A 9,382-nucleotide genomic window follows, 5' to 3' on the forward strand; every position below is an offset into this window, starting at 1 on the left:
CTAACAAGAAAACATACTTGGAGCCCTTGAGTCTTGAGGGTCAATTAGTTAGGTACAATGAAACATGGGTCGTCATATCTACATTCTAGCCTAATAGAAGATAATGACAAGGATGTACATTTTAATTAGGATAAGTGGTTCTCAAGTTCCTAGGAATCTCCCATAGAGATTATGGGAGGTCAAAAGGTGGATGATCCAAAGTTTATTCTCTACAACTCATGCATGAATTTAGATCATCAATATCACAATTTAGAGGGAGAAAGTTTATTACCTTCACATCCAAACAAGTAATTGAGATGGCTTGATGGGGGATCATATGCATGGGAGCTTTGATACTATTCTTATTGATGGCCAGGGTATAGGGCTTTTTGCAACCTTGTCCATGGCCCCTTTGTTTTCTTTAGCAGTCCTACACCCAAGTCTTTGAGGTTGTTCTTACCCCATGGAGGAAGAGCTTGCAGATTTTTCAAAGGACCCATATGAGGGTAACTAGATTTGGCTCTCCTTCCATTGCTTGCACCTCTTGATGAGATGATAATATTGCTCTAGGTATTCTTTGGCCCACCTTTGCACACTGCTTTCTGTTTGGTGTCAGGAAATCCAATTGAAATGGCTCCATTTATCCCAGTGGTGATATTGTAATATTCCTTCTTTTTGATTTTGTTAAGATGGATGGTACCTACATGTGGTATTTGCCCATGGTATTTTCCTTCCTTTTAAAAGAAAAATAACAAATTAAAGACCTATAGAGAGTTCATCAAGCCTATAAAAGGGGAGAGGAGCAAGACACATTTGGATCATCTCGAGTTTGCTTATCTTACTGTGTATTTGTTGAGAACTTGGTGTGGCTAATTCCAGAGTGGATGAAAAGCTCACATCTCACATTGATATTTGTTTCATGGATCCATCTAGGGTTCACAAGTGTGCTTCATATTTAGTACAACCATATGATGAACAATTGTGCATATCATTGGCAATGATTCTACTAATAATTTTAGTGGCATGTAATATTTTTCCAATTATTAATAGAATACTTGGTTGCATTTTTCATATCCCTTTATGTTCTATGTTTTTGGTTGTAGGAACATTATAATGTGGTTGAACTATTGAATATTTTACGGTTTGAGATTTTACAATGGTATTAGAGATGTGCATCTTGGCAACTTACCAATTCTTATCAAAGTATCAGATTCTTAATTATAAGATTGAAAATTTTTAGTAAAATTGAAAATCTTTATGCTAACTTTGATGAGATTTCTTTTCAGTCTAGCCGACAGTATCCATCTTCGGCGGTGACAAGTTGATCTCTTATTCTGAGTTAATTATTTTTGGAGGTGATTTCGCTGAGGTGAAAGATTTCAAGATTGGATTTGGGTTTGTTATAAAGGATCTGCGGATCAGGAGACCGAGATAAAGTATCTGATCAGCCAGAGACTGAGATCTAAGTCTCCCAGCAAGAGACCGAGATCTAAGTCTCCCAGCTGAGATCGAGCCCCTATGTAATTCAGAGGGCCATGGATCATTATCAAATGTTGTTAATGGGCCACGGGTTAAATCCCTACTGTTGTATACAGTGATGAGGTTGCTCGCCAGATTGGAAGACATTCGCTGATGCATATCATTGTTTAAGGCCGTAAGGCCCATACACACATTGCTTGCAGGCAATGGTCACGACCATACATTGCACATGGGTTTGAAGGCCGTGAGGCCACACACAAAATACAACTATGTAGCACCATACACCCGTAGCGTCGAATTCGAAGGTCGAGAGGCAATAAACTACCGCAGCACAGGGTTAAATACACTTTATACGCTGGTTTTAGAGCTGAGAGGCCATACTTTTCAGCACCGAGGGTTATACAGTTGGTTACCGTGTACGTTGCTGAAGGAAGGGCAGGCGAGCTGCAGATCAGTTAAGAGTCAAGGTTCATAGTGGCCGCAGATCTAATCGCCAGCATCAAGATCTGGTACACGTATCACACTGCCGCACTAAAGGACCAGTTGTGGGCCTCACGAAGGTCGTGTAGGGATCAACAAGGCCGAGAGGCCTCACCAGGGATGAAGTGGAATTTGACCGGCAAATTGCCCGTCATGGGTGATTTTCCTGTCAAATACAGGTAAGAAAATTGCAAAACCATTCCGGTTTTTTCTTTCGTTGAAATTGTGAATACGAGTAAAGAGGTGCGAAAACTAAATTGTCAGAAAATTGCAAAACCGTCCAGGTTTTTTTGGGTTGAAATTGTGAATACGAGTAAAGAGGTGCGAAAACTAAATTGTCAAATTTAACAAGTGTCTGTTTGGAAATTTCAACCCTGAACCTCACAATCATTGGGCCCCTCTCGTTGTGAGCAAATTTCTAAGAAAGTGGAGAGTGATAGCCACGATTGTAGAAGGGCCACATATCAGTGGTCAGCCGATGAGAGCGGATCATATGGTCTACTCTGCAAGTTGGTGAAATCGTAGCGCTGTGGGCGAAGGCCACGCAGATGCAACTGCAAAAGGGTCGCATAGCAATAGTCAGCTGAAGGGAACGGTGCATATTGTTTACTCTGTAAGTTGGGGGAAGTTGTAAGCTAATAAGGCCCCAACACTTTGATGAAGTTGAGTCAGGGGTAGTGGTCTCATAGTGAAGGTCTTTATTTTTTTATTTATGATCCCTTATTTTTTAAATAAATGTATCTCTTATTAATATTATAAATAAAGAATTGCTCCAAGGTATCATATTTTATTGAAGAAGCGGAGAAAAGAGAAGGAAGGTTAAGTAGTGACATCTATAGAAGTCAAGGCATTATGTTATTTTTTTTGGAAACGACACATGAATCAATATACTAATATATTAGTTGGTTTTTTGGGATGTAATACTTTTGTGGATAAAAAATGGCAACAACTTATATCAGAAGCCAGAGCAGAACAACAGGGTTTTTTCTTTCGAAAGTCCATGCTATCCATCAGTAGTCAAAGGATATTCAGAAGGAAGATGTAAAATGTAAGTGTCTCTTAGAACTTGGATCCAAATTGTAGGGTACAAAGCCAAAATATGTTCTCCTTTGGTTGGACACATTAGACATGACCCTATGCTTAATAGAACAATCAAATTGGAAAGGGCCAAGTTGGGCTTTGAAGCCATCCATGCTTGCTTTAATACAACCCAAGTTCTTGGAACATTCTTGTGAAAAGGTTAGACTCATCGTTGCCTCTTGTCTCAGTAAAATCCTAGCCTTAACAACACCACTACTGCCCTACAATGATGACATCATGAGAAGGATTTTTCAGTTGATGGTAGAAGCCTTCTAAGGGTTGGACAATATCTCGCTTCTTACTTTTTTCAGAGGTGCAAAATTTTAGAATGCATGGTAAAAATTAGATATAGTATACTTATGTTGGATCTAGAGTGTAATGATTTAATCCTTCAGATGCTCCAATAATTTTGCACCAACATTACAACATCTCATCCAGACTATGTCAAAACATACATGCAAGAGATCATGTCCCTGATCTTAGGAGAAGATAAGGCCATTTGCAAACAATTGAGATCCAAATTGTTGGCCACTTGGAGGAAGGAGTTAATGGTATCACTTGTTGCCTATGAACTTGCTGAGGGGTTGGTCAAACATAACATAACACTGCTAAAAAAGGAGTTAAGCAAGGAGGAACTAACAAGGATTGGTGGAGACAACAAGAATGAACTAAGGAGGAAAGGTCTATGCTTTGTATGCAAGGGACCTTGGGAACTTAACCACTCATGCTCAAGTTTTATGAAGGAGATGATGGGAACAGAGAAGGAGGAGCCTCTTTCCAACCATTTTGATGATGATTCCTATTCTATAGTTTGGTCCATTGATCTTGAGGAAAGCACACATGAAGAATTTTAGCAGTCAAGTCTAGATGATGAGCAACAACATGCTGTTATTCAAAGAGACTTGCAGGATAAGCCGATAATAATCAATCAACATGAAAAGCACTTAGAAGTGTATGGAGAAGGGAAGGAGGAAATTCTTCCTAATGGTGTTGAGGAGGTAGACTCTTGTACAATTGGGTCCATAGATTTCTAGGAGAACGTTCATGAATAATATGAGTAGACATTGAGTGCACCAGTGCATCCATGTTTGATAACTGAAGAGGATGAACAACAAATTGTCTCCATAGGTGGATAAGGCTAGGGAGACTTGAGTGAGGAGCCAATAGTAGTGAACCACAAACATGAGGAGGAGCATGACAAACATACTGTTCAAGATGAGCCATTTACAAGGAGACGATCAAAGGCTCAAGTTTGACTTATGATAATGGGAATTCGATGTAGCAAAATACAAAGACATTCAGTAGAGCACCAAATTTTCCAGGAGAGGACTTTTGGGAAAAGATTAAGAATTTCAAGACAAATCTTATGATGTTGAAGCAAAGAATCCAGATTGTCCGAGACACCTTCTTACAGGAGGATGGGAAAATTGAGGAGCCCATAAGAGTATGTGCCAAGTCAGTGGCCAAGTTGTCTACTGTTGAGGAACGAATCAAATCCCTCACAAGTCAACAAGAGGAATATACTTGGGAGTCACAGAGCATCCCTCTTCTGGGATACATCAATAGAGCTTGCAGCTTTATCAACATACCTCTATGCATTGGAGGAAAAGGGGAAAATTTTTCCAAATGGATCTTATGGGAGCCCTCCATATGGGTTTTACAGGTGGACCAAGACCGAGCAACTATTCATCAAATTAAGATCATCCCAATTAGAATCAAAGTAGAGCAACGTCAACATGGTGGGATTGTTCCTCGTATGAGTATGTGCGCACAAGGATTTATTAGTTGGTACTTGATTGATAAGATGATTCTTGGGAGGGCATTCTTAGTTAGGGACATAATATAGTGAGAGCGAAGGTGTAGGGGCCAAGAAGTTTGGTGGCATTGGGATCCAAGAGGATCTATTGATGATGAGTTAATTTAGCAATTGGATTGGGATCTAGGTGGTGGTTCACACGCCAATGGATCTATTGGTGAACAATTAATTCAGAGGTTGATCTGGGATCTAGGCATCGAGAGATCTATCCTTGATTGGGTGATACAATGACATGTTGTGATGGTTCAATCATTCATATGGGACCTTGGTATTGGTACTCTACTGTTGTGGACAACCAAATTGGTAGACATATGTGAATTGCTTGAGGGAAAACAATCTTAGGGTAGGAGGATTTGTAATATTCATTTTTTTTTTTATGTGGTCAAGATGGATGGTATTTTCTGTGGTATTCACCCATGGTGTTTGCCCATGGTATTTGCCTTCCTTTTTAGAGAAAATAATAAATTAAAGGCTTCTAGAGAGTCCATCAAGCCTATAAAAGGGGAGAGGAGCAAGGCATTTGGATCATCATGAGTTTGTCTATCTTATTGTGTATTTGTTGAGAACTTGGTGCAACCAGTTCTAGCTTGAACCCATGATGAAAAACTCGTGGTGATATCTGTCTAGTGGATCCATGTAGGGTTCACAAGTGTGCTTCAACGTTTAGTATAACCATTTGATGAGCAACTGTGCATGTCATTGGCTAAGGCTCCACTATTAATTATATTGGCATGTAATAGTTTTCTAGTTATTAATAGAATAAGTGGTTGCATTTTTCAGATCCCTTTATGTTCCATGCTTTTTTGTTGTAGGAATTTTAATTAGAACACTATAATGCGTTAGAACTATTGAATATTTTGTCATTTGGGATCTTATCCCCTTTTTTATCCCAATTTCCAAACAGGGCCGCTCCCACCGTGCATCTTTCACAAGCTCAATGCCTCTACAAGGGTTTTCTTTGGATATGGTCTCGGTCCTACTTCCTCCTTCGAGGTCTTCCCTTGAATCTGCAGCAACAAAAGAGGACCCTGTAGCCTTGTCTTTTTTCTCGTTGGTTAATCATCCTGACAGTGCAACACTTTCATCCCATCACGACTTCCTCAATGACTTTCTCACCCTCGAGATGCATAGTGGTGGTGTGTCCTCCCATAACCGATCACATCCAATCACCTTCCCTCCAGCTGGCATGAAGGGATGCCCTCAAAATTAACAAAAAATGCATTAAAAGGAAAATCAAGAAACCCAATTTTATCTTAGGGAAAGAAATCAAACAAAATGATATTTCAAAAATGGAAGATCAGAAAATCGTTGGTGCTTTGCCAATAAGAGCATCGCTATGACAGTAATGTCATATTGGACAATGAAACATTTTACTCATATTCTTTTTCAAGAAAGAAAAATCATTTACTTTCATTACAAAAGAAGTTTCAAGTACATAGGTTTTCATCAACTATCTCTATATCACATCAAGAAAGAGAATATATCCTTTTTCGCTTTCTATTAGATATTCAATAACATTCTGCAGACTTGTTCATCCCTTCATCGATTGAAAAAGCTAGGAAATTCATCGTACAAAATAATTCAATTTGTTCTTCTAATAATCTATTTTAAAACTATAAAAAGTCTGCCAGTGTGGTTCTTAATAAGAAAACAAGGTTTACGATAAAAAAAGAACTATGAAAATGATTAGACTAGTCCATTAAACCATGATTTTTTCCCAAGGAAAAAATTGTAATTTCCATTATATAGTATATTGAAAATTACATGCTGTAGCTATTGCATATGAAGCACATGCCAAAAAGGTGTTCATATCCACCAGATAGTATAATGTCATAACATAACCTAAATGTTCATAAAGAGTAACAAAGTTGGACATAATATAAACAAAGTATAGACCTGTTAGGCAAAAATATATTTCAGTAGTTGTTTGTCAAAAGGATGTTGTGTATCATGTTGTTTGCTGCTTCTCTATAAAAGGCATGTGGTAATACTATTAAGCATTATGTCCCTGATGTTCTTGAATCATCCATTTCCCACTTGGTTGCTGTGCAACTTCCTTGGAAAGAAGTCCGTTAAAGCATGATATTTCCATATCTCTAGAAAATGTTGTTCTCGAACATCTAATAGAAGATCATACTTGATGCTGAGGTGCATCCCATTTTGGACAACGAGTTTGCCACTTGATTTTGGGCTTTAAAAATGTGTGAGAGGGTGATCTTATGAAAATAATTAATCAACAATCTGGTCCTGGGAATCTAGTTTGAGAGATCAAGAGCCTAGTTATGCCCCTTGATGTTTGATTCTGCTGAAGAGTTGGTTGGGATGGATCATGTCCTCAAAGCAAGATGTGGAAAAATTATTGTAGAGGAGATGACAAGGGGCCTTGCAAGTTCTATACATGAAGAAAGGGTTAGTGGATTTTGATGCAAGGATCAAGAGGCTTTCAGTGGTTCCTATTCGGGTCAAGTTATAGGGTCTTCCTTTGTGGTATTGGTTTGACGAGGTTTTTAGTGAAATTTGAAATATTTTGGGTTTTTTTCTTTTGAGGTGAATACTTCCTTCAAAGTCTTTGGCTATATGGAAATGGTTAGAAAACTGGGAGTACTAAATTTAACAACCTAATTGACTAACTCTATCTCCATAGTAGTAGGGAAAAATCCCATAAATAGGTGTTGGATTATGAAGGCATACCTTACAAGTGTGTGCGTTTTCATTCCTTTAGTCATTTGGGAGATAACTATCCTTATGGGAGATCAACGAAGAAATGGGTTAAAAAATATTTGCGGAAGAAGGAATCACAAAATTCACCTAAGTTAGACTCTAAGGGAGATGTTGTAGCGTTGAATCCAAAAGGAGCCACACATTCGTCTTAACTCCGTGGATTGTGGACCAAAAAAAGTGCCAAGCCTCGATGGGCCCTTTAACGCTCCTACTCCACCAAACACAAAAGACATCGAAACACCTCTTGCAACACCAATTGGAAATCTCCTTGGTGGGTATGCAATATGAACATACACCTTTCCGTTCCTATACCTTTGATAATTTGTTGTCGTGTGTTTCTTCTGAGGTGATTTCAATTCATAATTCATCATGTATTTTACCTTTGTTAAATATCCCGTTCCTTTTGATATCCCTTCCATCACCTACCCTCTCTTTCTATCCCCTTCTAACCTCAGTAAAACCCTCGTTCCCCCTCTCCTCCCTCCCTCTCAAAAGAGCACTTTCCCTTCCCCCTACTCGGTCATCACCCACTTCCCTACAACCTTTGTTCTCTCTCTCAAAATTTGGTGGACTCTCTGGTTGACCACTATGATTCCTTTTGTCATAGAATTGAGAGGGCATTTAGTATGTTTGATGAACCGGGACCTTCAGGTTCTAGCAGAGGCCACAAGTCCTACATTTCAATTGCGATGAAACAAGCTTCTTCAGAAGTCCATCAGGGAAAACAAATGTCAATCTTTGAGGCCCTTAGAGTGACAACCCTTGAAAATGTTTTTGAATGGGAATGATGTCATATAATATTATGGGATTGGCCAACCTTGTAAAAAACATAGCCCTATAAAGGCTCATTGTGTTACACTCCCCTAAAATCCTCTTCATTCAGGAAATAATGTTAGAGGGATCCAAGGTGGATGTTATCCTATCCTCCCACTTGCCGAATTGGTCCATATATCATACTAATGCAAATGGATGCTCTGGGTGAATAATTACAAGATGGAAAAGCTCCTTGCTTTGATGCACGTCTGCTTGGTCATTTAGGTTATGTCTTGTGACTTCCTTCACTTCTTGGGTAGACGATTTATCCTTTACAAGTTTAAACATATATGGCCCCTACCTGGAAAAGAAATAGTTTTGGAAGAACATCTTCAGTCATCCTTGTTTTTGTTTTGAACATATCATCTTAGGAGGGGACCTAAACGTCATTGTAGGCATCCTTGAAATCTAGGGGTCTTCAGCTCATTTAGACCTCTTAATGATTTTTTTTATGGATAGAATAAACTTGGTTGGGTTTATGGATGTTCTCCTTTCTAAGATTTTACCAACCTGGTTAAACAATCAGATTTGGAATGCTTATATATCTAAGAGACTGGATTGGTCTTATTTTAGAAAAACATGTTGGATTTGAATATTCAAATCAAACAATGTATTTCCCTTGGAGGAGAATTTGACCACAAGCCAATTTTCCGGGATTTTGACCCTGCTACACAAAATCCCATGGAGCCCTTCAAACTAAATCTGCATTGGATGGAACACCCGTCACTGATAGAAAAGATTAAGGATGGGTGGATTCCTTTCAATACATCACCACCACTTCAATTTTAGGATAACTCTAAAGGGCCAAGAAATCCATCTCTCATTGGGCCACATAATAATAATAATAATAATAATAATAATAAGGCTTGATGATAAACTCCTTGTTGATATTAAGTCCAAACTACATGAGTTGTTGGTATCTACAGATTATACTTCCTTTTCTAAGGATCAAAAACTGGTTCAAAAAAACACTTGGGGAAAAAACTCCCTGTTGTTGGTAAAGGAAAGGTAATG

The sequence above is a fragment of the Pinus tabuliformis genome, chromosome 7 (genome assembly GCF_031772625.1).
Source record: "Pinus tabuliformis cultivar Carrire ecotype Pingquan chromosome 7, CPIR1, whole genome shotgun sequence".
In the NCBI taxonomy this organism is placed as follows: Eukaryota; Viridiplantae; Streptophyta; class Pinopsida; order Pinales; family Pinaceae; genus Pinus; species Pinus tabuliformis.